At 34.7% G+C, this 14869-nt stretch overlaps 1 protein-coding gene across 1 annotated transcript in view; it reads left to right on the top strand.

Annotated features, from left to right (window-relative positions):
- The window catches only part of LOC117235827 (segmentation polarity homeobox protein engrailed-like), a 104487-nt gene that overhangs the window by 63826 nt on the left and 25792 nt on the right, over nucleotides 1–14869 (top strand). The window lies entirely within an intron of this gene.

The following is a 14869-nucleotide window of genomic DNA, read 5'->3' as shown; positions in this document are numbered from 1 at the left end:
TAATTTTGGAATATTTAGCTATTTATTGCTTCACTACTCAAAGGAAAATATTACAATATTGCAGACTATTTGTATCGAATGATCCATAGGCTTATAATTTAGAAGCAAAATCAGATTTTAAATGAAACTTCAATAAAAATGCACTTTATCTTCGGTGTATTCGATCGTTAATCCACATCACGACCACGAGTAGATATTGTAAGGTAAGAAGGCACATTAGGGGATATGTATATGGAAGAGTGACTGGAAAAAGTTGGCGATAAATGTCGAACGAGTTTCGGTATTCCTCGAAGATACTCAGGAGAGGAGCGACGAAATCTTTAATGGATTTGGTACGCCGTAACGCAACCATAAAAGTCCCTTAGTGCCTTCACTGTAGCAAATTCTTCAAGGCGTCCCGTGGCCGCAGCAACCCCGAAATTCCACGGGAATTCCTGCCACGACCGGTCACCTAATACTCGGCTAATCCGCCAGCGTTGGAGTGTGATCGACGAAAGAAGATTAGGAGCGAGGGACTGCTTGTGAAATTTCGGCGTTACCTAGCATAATATTTTTACTTCGTGCAATCTGGAATTACAGTTTGCCTCACCTCACGCCTCAATGAAAGCTCTTTCGTAAGAAGTTTCTTAGGTTACACCTTGGTCTCATCTGTTTCTTCTTCTTCTTTTTCTTCTTCATACTCCGAGAAGCGTAATATACATTCTCGCTTAACAGATATCGTATATCAAAGGATACGATCTTTCAAACCAATAATATTTTCATATAAAGCTTGTTTTGAGAAACTCAAGAAAGTGTAACATATTAGGTTGTCCGAAAAGTCATTCTTTTACAGATTCGTCTTTTACAACGATGCATCTTTATACAAACATGAAACTTAGTCTGCCGAACGTTGTGACCTTTATTTTGATAGAACAAAATGATAAAACGGAAAATGTTGTGCATCCATTATTTCCTTATAAAACGAAAGAAACTTATCGGACGACCTAATATGTATATTTCCTTCTAACAGTCCTAAATCGAAGAAAAAGGTTTTTCAAAGCAACTTCTTTGATTTCCAATATAGAATTGCTTTTTAAAAATGTCTGAAACAAATCGTCCCGAATATAATACCTGACAATTTGTGTAATTTCTTTCTTTTTCTTCTTCATACTTCGGGAAGCGTAATACAAATTCTCGCTTAACAGATATTGTACATCAAATGATACCATCTTTCAAACCTAATCTTTCATTTTAATATTTTAATATAAAGCTTGTTTTGAAAAGCTCAAGAAAGCGTACCATATGTATATTTCTTTCAAACAGCTGTACATCAAAGAAAATGATTTTTCAAACCAATAATATTTTAATATACAGCTTGTTTTGAAAAACTCAAGAAAGTGTACCATATGTATATTTCTTTGAAATAGCTGTACATCAAAGAAGATGATTTTTCAAACCAATAATATTTTAATATACAGCTTGTTTTGAAAAACTCAAGAATGTGTACCATATGTATATTTCTTTCAAATAGCTGTACATCAAAGAAGATGATTTTTCAAACCAATAATATTTTAATATACAGCTTGTTTTGAAAAACCCAAGAAAATGTACCATATGTATATTTCCTTCAAACAATTGTACATCGAAGAAAAAGGTTTTTCAAACCAAGAATATCTTAATATAAAACTTGTTTTGAAATGCTCAAGAAAGTGTAAGATATGTATATTTCATATGAGATATGTATATGTATATTTCAAACAACTGTAAATTGAAGAAAAAGGTATTTCAACCTAACTTCTTTGTTTTCCAATATAGAATTGCTTTTCAAAAATGTCTGGAACAAATCGTATCGAATATAATACCTGACAATTTGTGTAATTTCTTTGGAACTTGTAACTGTAAATAGCTATAGGGACCAGTAAATAAAATTTTACATGTGGTGTATCGAAATCGCAAAATCGTGAGGAGAAAGAGAAACGAGCACTGGTGGAAACGAATTTGCGTGGCGGTAGTCGTAGAGCATGCGTGTGGTACCAAGCGGCGTGTGGCGCCGTGCGTTTGTGCGTTCATGCGTGTCTCTGCTCGTAACCGAGGCTGCTCCAATTTGAGACCCGCACCGCCCATACTGCGCTTCCGTCGACACGCAATATAATGTTATCCGGCATGCGAAGTCAACATGCCGCGCGATATTCTTTCGCGTGCTGCTGTCGCGGCTGCCTCCTATCAACGTGCTACGCTTCAACGAGACCGACCATCTGAAATTGCCGTTATTACGCCGTGCCGACTAGTTTTCTAGTTTTCATTATAATCGTCTAGCTAGTCACGATCCGTGAACTTACAAATTAATTTGTAACATTAGATCGATATTAATTCTGCACAGCTTGTTAGAAATTATCAGAAGTCAATGGATAAATGACAACCTTCGCTGATATCTCTTGAGACACCTGGGTTTCTGGAATTTAACGTTTCTACGGATGATTGATAAGTCTGCATAGTAATTGGCCACGTATCACGCTGTATTTATTTATCCTTTGATATGTAAATAGAAGTCTATAAATCAAATGTTCCTCGATCTGTATCTTTCATAGCTCGAAACTTTCTCATTCCTTAAAGGCATGGCTTTAATTTCGGTTCATAATATTCTCTTTATTATAAAATAATTATTAATCAAGTTTTCATTCACCTAATTGTAAATGGAGAATATAAAAAAGTTTTATTATTTATGCATTAATAATTTTTATACTAAATCTCCTAATCTGAGATATTATAGCATCGCTTCCGTCAATTATAATTTCATTTGATTCGTAATCTCGTAAAATTACAGTGTTTCTTCGTCATAGAATACCGAAAAATATCTCCATCATACATCATCCAAAACTTTCTCGTTCCTCAAGCGTAAGATTTTAATTTCCTCACATATTTCTTCCCCGAGCAACAGTCCAAGCTTATAAATCAAATGTCCATCGATCTATATCAAACAACACTTATCCCTTCCAAACCTAATAAAACTTTCTCGTCCCTGAAATATACAATTTCAATTTCGGTTCGTCATAGTTTTTCTGTTAGAAGGAGAGAGATCGTCAAAGTCGTCGAGGCGATCTCGAGTTTCACATCCAAGGCTAGCTCGAAAATCCACGAGGATGACTATGAATGTTGAAGATAAATCTTGGAAGGTGGCGTCCGTCTTTGCGGTTCGTGTCGGTTGCTTCGCGTTCCATTCTCTTCTGTCGGTTCGTTTTCCCCTAAGTTCCACGTTCCAACGGCAATCGTCAAGCGACGTTGCGTATATTAAATTCGCCGTGGCTTCATATGAGCCACGAAATTAAGCGATTTCGCGGGAGCACGTGGAGCGAGCTTGGTAACGTGCTTCAATTAAGCGAGCACCGACGGGATTATTAATTCCGGATTAATTCGCCGCGACAGCGTATAACATTTCCGCTCTACTCCTCGCGTCGTTCCCCGGTCGCAGAAGGAAAACCGGAACGACGTGGCCAGATGCGGTGCGTCGCGGCTCTTTCTATTTAAACGCAGCTCTGCCACGCTGCTGCAAATTCGAACGAGCTGATACGCTTTCGCGAGAACAGTTCCGACAAATTGATGAAATTAATCCATAAAGGATCGAGTAATATTTTTATTCAAATTGATATTTCTTCGCTAATTATCTAGGCTAGGGGACATCTCACAAATCTGCACGAACATGAAATATACTGTCAGAATTAACACGATGGATGAAAGTTAATCTACTGAACAAGTTTTCTCATACGTGTAATTGTCATTCGGTCTTAGAGTTATTTGCAAAAGTATTTTGAACACTGTGTATTCGACTAGCGATAAAATAAATGTAAAATAACGCCTCTACATTTGCAAATTTTCTATAAATGTATTTTGTAATCAAGCTTTCGTAATCAATATGGATTTTAGTTGCATTTTAAGCTATACACTGAAGATATTACTACTATTACTGAGGCCCCAATATTTAGATCTGCAAATGATACACATACAACTTATTGAACTTTTGAGCTTATTGAAGTAGGTATACCTCATAGCATCGTTGTGGGGCCAGTACTGTAAACGCTATACATTGAAGATATTACTACTATTACTGAGACACCAATATTTAGATCTGCAGATGATACACATACAACTTATTGAACTTTTGAACTTATTGAAGCAGGTATACCTCATAGCATCGTTGTGGGGCCAGTACTGTACACGCTACACACTGAAGTTACATTTTATTCTTCCCAATTAACGAGCTATTAAATTTACTTAATGTTTAATTCAATACTTATTTAATATCGAGCGTTAACCCTCAAGAAGTAATTCTACAGAAATATATAGCCTCGTAATTTAACATAAGAGCCCAACGCGAATAATCATTCGACGTTGTATACGAACATTCCCCGAAATCCAGTCTCCTAATCGTGGCAATTAATTCTCACACGAATTGAAAATCGTTCACGGTTCCTACGAATTTGTGGCGAGGGATCGAACGTTACGATCACAATATATTTCGTTGTTCTGCTCAACGAGGGAAGCAAAGGGGATCTCTCGTGGTTCCGGAAAGTCGACTCGAAATGAAGATGCACTAGCCGAAAGAGAGAGAAAGAGATTGAGCCACTGTGTTGTTGACGAAAAAAGTTAGCTCGATGCAAGTGTGCCGTGTAACAGGGATAAAGATGATATAGAGGCAACGGTTATTGCTTCCCTTTTTATTTCGAGGGGCCGACAGTAGCCTGACTGTCAGATGTTGTGGCCTTCGTTGCAGGGGACATTATTTGATAGCGGATCCACGAAGACCGGGCTGGAGACGGTGTTGGTGGTCCACGATGGCGACTCGAAACAATGAATTTACTTCATAAATCTTAATTCAGCCGGGTCCACCGGCCAATTAAACTTAATCTTAGCGACCACCGCCGTGGGGCCATTTGCCTAAGACGTATCGACGTTCATGCCGAGGAAAATGGGGACCCACATTTCGATATGGCTATAATTGCTGCTTCCGACAAACAGCTGACGCTGTCGAATGTATTTTAACATTCTGGTTTTAGTACTCTTGTTGGAAGTCCCGTTTCTATTCCTAAAAGTCAAGGATCTTTAGGAAGAAAAGAAATTCGAATTAAACTGTTAGAAGGGAACTTCGTTTTTGCGTAATTCATGATATTGTCAAATTATCAGAAGGTTCGTAGCGGATTACACGAATATATTCAAAGACAACGCGCCATTGGCAATTTTTATTAATATTTATTGTACGGTCTGTTCCTTTTTCGATAATGTAATTTTTTAATCGTTTTTTAGCGAAGAATTTTTTCTAGTATTAAATGATCAAAGTAAATAACATTTAGACAATACTAGGTTTATAGTTCGTGCACATATTTGCAACACTGTTCAGCCTAATATTGTTTTGTTAAAAATCAACGTCTTCTTTATAAACAATATCTAATTGTTCTTCTTTGATTACTACATTTAACGGTTATCTAGAAATATTATTAGTTTGAACTTTACGTTTCGTTATTTATCACATTCGTAACAGTCTTTTTTTTATATCATTTAAACATAAAACAGAATAAAATATCAGTTTCCAGAACAGTTACAAAGTATTAGAAACTCTCCAAATTACCTAGTACTTTCTTCTCCCGTGATGGGTATTACGTAACATTGGATGCTGGCGTAATCCTGTATTGACCTAATTTCACGAATACCGACGAGACGTTACGTGGCTAATTAACTCGACTGAAATTGCTCGGAAGGACGCTCTGTCGCGGACTCTGATTACCGTGTTCGGGCATCGTTTACAAATCTATACGTTCTCGAGGCGTTCGATGGTGTTGTTTCATGGTGCACGAGCGAACCACATGGCAAAATATTTCATAATTGCTGGTCGCTTTTGGAAGCGCCGAAGAACAGCGCCGGAGGAACAGTTTCGGGAGGAACCGCTTCTAGGAAACCTTGTTCTTGGAATCGGTCGCATGAAAACCGCTCCCGTAGCCGCGAATCGTGGGATTTCGCCCGTCACCGACTCTACTGACAAGAAAATGAGAAACATACCGATGACACGTGTTAGGTACACCGCTTTCGTGATACGAGCTTTCGGCTGATTCTCTTCGTGCATGTACGAATGAAATATCTCCCAACTGTGTTGGAATTCGGTTGAAAAATAGATATTGCGATTATGTATTTTAATAATATAATGAATTATTTCGATAAATTACGTGCATTAACCGTTTGAACGCTGCGTTGTCTGACGTTAAAGGGGGTATTCTAGTCTAGAGGCATGAATTTCGGGCGGTTTTTTGAAGCTTTGTGCAAACGAAACAAGAAATATTTTTACTATTCATTGTTTTATCATTTGTTTAATAATACTTTAAGATTACATAAACAATTAACTGAAAAACTCAAAATTCACAAAGTTATGAACTGGCAAAGTGGGGGGTCCAAAAAAGAAGGGTGTCCTGGTGTGCATGATTTCAACCCTTCTGGTCATCTGGAGCAATAAAGCCGAACGGATTCTTAATTAGTATAGATGCGGCTATAGCATGAACGTTGGGAAAGTCAAAACAATATTTTTTCACAAAATGGAGGCCGTTTGAAAAACAGTTTCCTTTTTGGCATGTATTTTTAGCAATTCCGAATTTTAAAAAAATAGTAAAATTAAAAATTTTGACCTGAGCGTGGTTGAGGCGATAGAGGAATGTATAAAGAACATTTACACCAAATTTCAAATAAATCGGTTCATTAGAACTTGAGATATCGTGCACGCCAACTCGTAAAAAGTAGTTTCGAGAAAAATGCGTTTAAAGTTTTGAGACAAGTTCCGGTCGGACCGGAGCAGATGCCGCGTCACAAAAATGGCTGTAACACATAAAATAATTGATATTTTGAAAAATTCTTTAAGGGCATATTCTTGAATGTCTAAACTTTGGAAATATGAAAAAAAATTTTTCGATTTTTTCAAATTTCTAGACTAGAATACCCCCTTAAACGTGGACTGTCCACTTTTTACGAAGAAGCACACCGTGGGCTGCGTATTTTTTTACGAAAGAGCGCAAGTTGAGAAGACTAAATTTTCATTGGAAACTATATTGATTGTAATTAAAATAAATTATGTAGTGACCTGAAAAGCTTTAATAACCATTTATTTCATTAAGCAATAACAACACGAAGAATATAAAAGTCTTCAATTATATCTTTTAAATTGAACATTTAATAATTTTGTATTGTATGGTAAATCTCAAAGCAGGGTTCAATACATAAGCCAATGTTACATTTTTTGCATTCGTAACGCGAGTCAGTCCTGCGATTATGTTTAGCGTAAATAGCGCATCTTCGTCGCGAAGAATGTTTATTATTTTCTTTAGTTATGCAGAAAGTAAGGAAATGCCTCTCCGTTAACCGAAATCGAAAATCGTCCGAATGAACTCTTCCTCCTTTAGCCTTTACCCTGCGTGGTGGGTATTTTTGCAAAATATCTTTTATGAGAAGCAGATGAAAATTTTTAAACGTTCCAGTTTCATTATTAGCACCTTTGTCAAGAATATATGCATTATATATAGCGAGGTCTAAGGGATGGAAAAAATATTTTTTGTGCCATTTTGTGCTTTTTCGAACGCAGCGAAGTGAACTCAAAATCATATCGATTTTATCAACTGTACCCATCAAGGCATCGTAATCTGCTACACACTTTGGCTTTCGCTTTGGTTTGCCGGTTTGATAATTAATTTTTTTTCTTTCATCGAAATCATCAGAATGTGAGGTGGATAACATCCATACGTCTTTTTTATCACGCCACTTTTAGACTGAATTGGATGGTTGTGTGAAGACGCATATATGCGTTCATAGCGCTCAACGGTTTAAATATAAGTGAAAAATTGATTCGAAATTTTTGGTCGATAGTTTGTATATAAGCGAAGTTTATGCAAGAGAAGTGATGAACTTACTGACTTTATTAACTAACTGAGGGATAAGTGCTTCTGAAAATTGAATTTCTGAATTTAGAATTTGAAGAAACAATCAATGGAGCGATAAGACTAAACAGCATCAGCTAATAATATTTTTAGACCGATGGAAAAGCTGTATACACACAATCTTTTAATATAATCGTATTAATCGTTCTATAAAAGAAATCATTCTCTATTTTTGTTTAGACAGAGACGAATAATCTGCTGGGATGCGGTATGCGTTATGCTTCCGTTCCGTTCAGAATATACCGCATAGCATGTCGAGCGATTCCGTAAGCGATATTCGAAACGTAATGAAAGAGGAATCATCTGAATGGCGTAGGTAATTCGTGCGACTAGGATTCATGAGTGAAAAGCACGACAGTAGCCCGAGGCTGGTAAGGATAATTAATAGCTTAATTTCAACCTATCAGGAAGTCATTTCTCACGCGACCGCTGGCGACGTGAGGTTTTAGAACTCGCTAACTGTCCACTTTATAGACTTCACATACCCTTAGGATACGTGTTTCCAAAAAAAAGGTCCGTTTACTCATCTTACAATCTTTTCCTTCATCCATCGGTTTCGATGATAAATTTTGCAATTTGCTTGATCTTTATACAGTATGATTAAATCGTCCGTGGTAATTCGCGTATTTGCTTGGACGTTGAAACATCGAGACGCTTAATATAGACGTCACCCCTCGAGGCTTGGCAGAGGAAAAAAAGATTCGATCGAACGATGCCATTCGTTTGGCCGATTATCAACCTTGAAAAGCTCTCAATCGTTATCTATCGGTTCGTTAAGTGGCCATCCTTCCGCGAATCGTATATATGGTGTTACATGGCGGCGCTTTTGGCAGGGAACAAAATTAAGATGTATCGTCGGAATCTGGTGCGGGCAATTTGCATCCGTCGCGACGCCTACGCGACTTTCCGCCTCCGCGTTCAGGCCCACCCGTCTGCGGCCTAAACACACCCATTCGTAGCCCATTCGATTGTTCAGCAAACTCTTTGAAATCGCGACCGATCCTGCGAGCCTTGAATACTCTCCAGCCCGGTGATCTTCGCCGACTAAATTGTTCTCAGTATACAATATGCGGTACTATTGTATATACAGCATCTGATTAATCGTTTATATCCTGTATATTGAATTTTATATTCGATTTTGTCTTAAATAAAGCTATATTTCGAAACAATTGAAATAATCCTTGTCCAGTCATTTCATTTTTTTTAGTTGACTTGTGATTTATTTATGAATAACAATTGCCAAGTAATATTTATTTAAAGTTATAGTCTACCGGAATAAATAACAATTGCCAAGTAATATTTATTTAAAATTATAGTCTACCGGAGTAAATTTGGTCCAGTGATTAGGGCTATTTTATATTCGTGTAAGCAAGATTGTTATCTTATCACAGTATTGGAACTTGTCTTGTATAATGACATAGGTGTTAAGACGAAGAGAAAAATTCAAGGTATGTAGCATCGCCTGCTCTTCTATTTATTCAATACGGAATATTCAATTGAATAGGAGATAATATATATTGTTCTTATATGAAAGTAATGTGTTTTGCTTCAAGAGTAGCTTTGATTTATGACTTAATTCTATACAATTCTACTGTAATATGATTATAAATAATATTCATACTATGAATATTTTCTATGAAACAAATATTAGAGGTTCTAGAATATTTCTTTGCTCTGATAGGAAAAAGGAGAATAAAAAACAAGTATCGTTTTTGTTACGAACCCTTCAATCTCAAAACATATATTCAATTATAATATGTGTATCATTCATCGGATATATCTACTCCTTGTTTCATTTTTTTCACATTTTGTTACATGAATTTATTTCGTTTCCTTTCACAGAATATGTCTTTGCTCTGCTAGGAAAAAAGAGAATAAAAAAAGAAGTATCGTTTTTGTTACGAACCCTTCAATCTCAAAACATATTTTCAATTATAATATGTGTATCATTCATCGGATATATCTACTCCTTGTTTCTTTTTTTCACATTTTGTTACATGAATTTATTTCGTTTCCTTTCACAGAATATTTCTTTGCTCTGCTAGGAAAAAAGAAAATAAAAAGAGAAGTATCGTTTTTGTTACGAACCCTTCAATCTCAAAACATATTTTCAATTATAATATGTGTATCATTCATCGGATATATCTACTCCTTGTTTCTTTTTTTCACATTTTGTTACATGAATTTATTTCGTTTCCTTTCACAGAATATGTCTTTGCTCTGCTAGGAAAAAAGAGAATAAAAAAGGAAGTATCGTTTTTGTTACGAACCCTTCAATCTCAAAACATATTTTCAATTATAGTATGTGTATCATTCATCGGATATATTTCTCAGAAATAACATATTTCCTGCTATTAATAAATTAGTTCATTTTATTTAAAACTACAGAATGTATACTAATATGTTTTAAGAAATGTCGTAAAGTTATTAAAGACCACTATTACCATAAAACTGTCAATTATTATATAAAGAGTCGGATAATTTAATCGTCTGTTATTTCTTGTTTTATATTTTTCACATTTTGTTATGCGAGTTTATTTCGTTTTCTTTCACAAGAATATTTCTTTGCTCTGCTAGGGAAAAAGAGACTAAAAAGAAGTATCGTTTTTGTTACGAACCCTTCAATCTCAAAACATATTTTCAATTATAGTATGTGTATCATTTCGGATATATTTCTCAGAAATAACATATTTCCTGCTATTAATAAATTAGTTCATTTTATTTAAAACTACAGAATGTATACTAATATGTTTTAAGAAATGTCGTAAAGTTATTAAAGACCACTATTACCATAAAACTGTCAATTATTATATAAAGAGTCGGATAATTTAATCGTCTGTTATTTCTTGTTTTATATTTTTCACATTTTGTTATGCGAGTTTATTTCGTTTTCTTTCACAAAATATTTCTTTGCTCTGCTAGGGAAAAGGAGAGTAAAAAAACAAATATCGTTTTTGTTACGAACCCTTCAATCTCAAAACATATTTTCAATTATAGTATGTGTATCATTCATCGGATATATTTCTCAGAAATAACATATTTCCTGCTATTAATAAATTAGTTCATTTTATTTAAAACTACAGAATGTATACTAATATGTTTTAAGAAATGTCGTAAAGTTATTAAAGGCCACTATTACCATAAAACTGCCAATTATTATATAAAGAGTCGGATAATTTAATCGTCTGTTATTTCTTGTTTTATATTTTTCACATTTTGTTACGCGAGTTTATTTCGTTTTCTTTCGCAGAATATGTCTTTGCTCTGCTAGGAAAAAAGAGAATAAAAAGAGAAGTATCGTTTTTGTTACGAACCCTTCAATCTCAAAACATATTTTCAATTATAATATGCGTATCATTCGTCGGATATATTTCTCAAAAATAACATATTTCCTGCTATTAATAAATTAGTTCCTTTTACTTAAAACTATAGTGTATATACTAATATGTTTTAAGAAATGTCGTAAAGTTATTAAAGGCCACTATTACCATAAAACCATTTAATCGTCTGTTATTTCTTGTTTTATATTCTTCACATTTTGTTACGCGAGTTTATTTCGTTTCCTTCCATAACGTCGCTTGGAAATAAAAGCACAGCATCACCCGGAACGTGACAACCGGATGCATCAACGAGCGTTCCGGCTTGAAAAGTGTTCCCCGTCATTGTCTAATTTGTGGCCGTGATTTTTGTAGATAGAGCACGCGTGTCCCGTCGCATCGCGGGGAATTACAATTTAATAGGGCGATCACTGTGATGATTGGTGACGGTTTTAAGAGTCGACACATTTAGAGGGCACGTCACGGTTATGATCGCGAAGAACGTTCGATATATGTATATTCTCGTGTTTATCTGTGTGCTCCGTGACCAATCGGGCCGCGATGGTGTTTTTTCTGTTCAGGTTGTTACAAAGAAATTAATATAAATAATATGGAGAACTCAAAAGGAACGTGGAAGTAACAATAAAATTAATCCATTAGGAATCAAATCCAGGATTTGTTGGCATTTTTTATAGTTAATTTACATTACTGAATCCTGTTTCTCAGTATTGTAGTTAATACTTTCTTCTTTCATTTAGACCTTACACTACACTTTTATGAAGTTTGGAGAAACTGCGATAGAAATTAGGTTGTCCGAAAAGTGTCTTTCTTTTACAGACCCGTCTTTTTACAAACATGAAACCTAATCTGTCGACATGAAACCTATCGAACATTGTGATTTTTATTTTGATAGAATACAATGGATCATACGTAACTCGATGAAATAATATAAAACGGAAAATGTGCATCCATTATTTCTTTATAAAACGAAAGAAACTTTTCGAATGACCTAATATTTGTAAAAAATTAGTATGTTCTGTTTTTAAATCACTGAAAAATCTTCTGTGTTTTTGATTTATATATAGAGTTCCTGTTTCTTACATCTTCTCAAAAAATAATTTGTAGCAAAAGCGAACTATTTACTAGCTACATAAAATTGTACTGTTTATTATGTACTATATATTATACATATAAAAATTTTCAACGCGCAAAATCATCAAGATTTATGTTGGCAGTCGAAACACAATTCTATAAAATTGTTCATCCTACGAGCAGTTGATGACACATCAGTTTATTAGATGCCGCCTACCGTGTTTTCAAAGATGCAAAATTAACATATTTCTTGCTATTAATAAGTTAGTTCGTTTTATTTAAAACTACAGGATGTATACAAATATGTTTTAAGAAATGTGGTATAGTTATTAAAGGCCACTATTCACATAAAACTGCCAATTATTATATGAAGAGTCGCATAATTTAATCGTCTGTTATGCTACAAACTAGTTTTTCAAATATCAGTAAGTTTGGTCATATTCTAATCTCATCAATAATTTAAAATGAGTGTTTCATTCATTTCAAACATTTTACTGTCTAAAGTAAACTCTTATAATATTTATTATTATTTATTATTATTATTTATTTTATAGTAAACTCTTATAATATTTGTCTTTTTATAGTATCGTCTTTTTTCAAATGTCGATGATTATAAACATTTCTGAAGATGAAACTAGTACAGTATATCAGACTACATTAACTTATACGATGATCAAATAGATTGAATTTAAGATATATATGTGCGAATATATGTCACATTATTCTTAGTTTACTTTATTAAAGTCATTCGAGATATAGAAATTAGTAACTAATTAACATGGCATAATTTTTAATTTAATTTATCGATAAGTTGATAAATAAAATAAAAAAACTTCTTGCCATTGAAAAAAGATTTATATATTTAATAAGAATGACAGTTTAAACTCTTTATTTAATAATAGCGAGAAATATGTTAATTTTGCCTCTTTGAAAACACGTTACGCGGGATGCAATAAGCTGACGTGTCATCAACTGCTCGTAGGATGAACAATTTTATAGGATTATGTTTTCACTAGCAGCATAAATCTTGATGATTTTGCGCGCTGAAAATTTACGACAAATAAACGGATGAAATTAATTACAGAATTATGGGTATACCGGTTACACAAGCTAGCGCTGGAATTCGAAACTTTTGTTGCCAATTGTTCTGAAAGTTTTGATTACGACGGCGTCATCGAACGAGGACATCTTGATTCTTTTTGTTTCCTTTCTGTCGTCGCATCGAGATAGCAGTGCGCGAGTTGTTTCAGGGCAATTTGCATGAATTGCATTTACATGAAATCGCTATCAAGATTTATCTTTCGCGTCACCGTGGAAGAGATTACAGCGACGCATCAATCATCATTTTGCGAAATTATCGTTCCTCGTGAGGTAACACTTCGCCGCCTAGACTTGTGGATAGTTCGGTATCTTCCAGAATGAAGAATATTTGTATCAAAATCGTAACTACCCTAAATGTCGATCAACCATTCGTTCCTCCCTAATAAGAAAGTTCCGCCGGGACATTTACGAATGGTCCTTTTGGAACCTATTCTTTTACAATTTAACTAACAGTTATCGTTTCGAGGATTTAAACAATTTCTACATTTTGCAGGATTTGTAATAATACGTATTGCTGATTATATTTCTGATAAAAAACGAATGCATAGGAAAGACTGGTTATATTTTAGCAGCAGTGAGTATATTAACTCGTTCACTGTAGATCCGATTTTCATCACTAAACTGCAAACTCTTTTACGCATTTGGAAAAGAACCTAGTAATTTGGTTCGACGCTTCATGATTTGGTATAATAATAATTAGATTGCGGATTTGTGCATACATCTACAAAAATCGAACCTATATAAAAATTTATTTCATCCATTAACACTCTGACTGCCACGTTGGTCATTGGTGACCGGAGCGCTTGAACTTTTTACAATTGTAAAAATTGTATGAAAATTGATAGTTAGGGCGTTTTCAATATAACCGATAAATAGAAGATACTTTGAAATGAAAAGTGTTCCATTGAACAATTAAACATTTTTACTAGAATCTTGCATCTAACGGTGCACTGTGTTAAAACACTTTAAACATAAATGTGGCTCATCGATACAATCTGGACGATAGGTGCTCACATTTTTGGTCCGATTCTTAGCAATTTTTGATCCTGACTGTTTAACATTTTTTTTATAGCACTCTCTGCAAAATTTTCGTGCCAGGTACGCTTGCCCTTCTTTCTTCTGCATTTCGTGCCGCAATCTTTGTCGAACAAGTATGTTTGACGGTTCTGATGAATGGCACTGTGTAAGGTGCATTGCGAGTGCCATTCTAAACTCTGATACCTTGATTTTTGTGTTTGTTGCTTGTTTATAGAGTATCATCGCGTCTGAAATTAATGTATTTAACAATAACTCTAAAGCTAATTTTATATACCACTTGAAGGTTCTTCTATGTGGCGTAGAATATGCTATCGTTTGATCCAATAAATCTACAGCACATTTTCCTCTGTTGTGATCTACCACTACCATTGGTTTATC

Source organism: Bombus vosnesenskii, unplaced genomic scaffold (genome assembly GCF_011952255.1).
Source record: "Bombus vosnesenskii isolate JDL3184/JDL3185 unplaced genomic scaffold, Bvos_JDL3184-5_v1.1 scf7180000013320, whole genome shotgun sequence".
Lineage (NCBI taxonomy): Eukaryota > Metazoa > Arthropoda > Insecta > Hymenoptera > Apidae > Bombus > Bombus vosnesenskii.
Note: the sequence above shows the minus strand (reverse complement) of the source record. Positions and strands in the feature narration are given on the sequence as shown.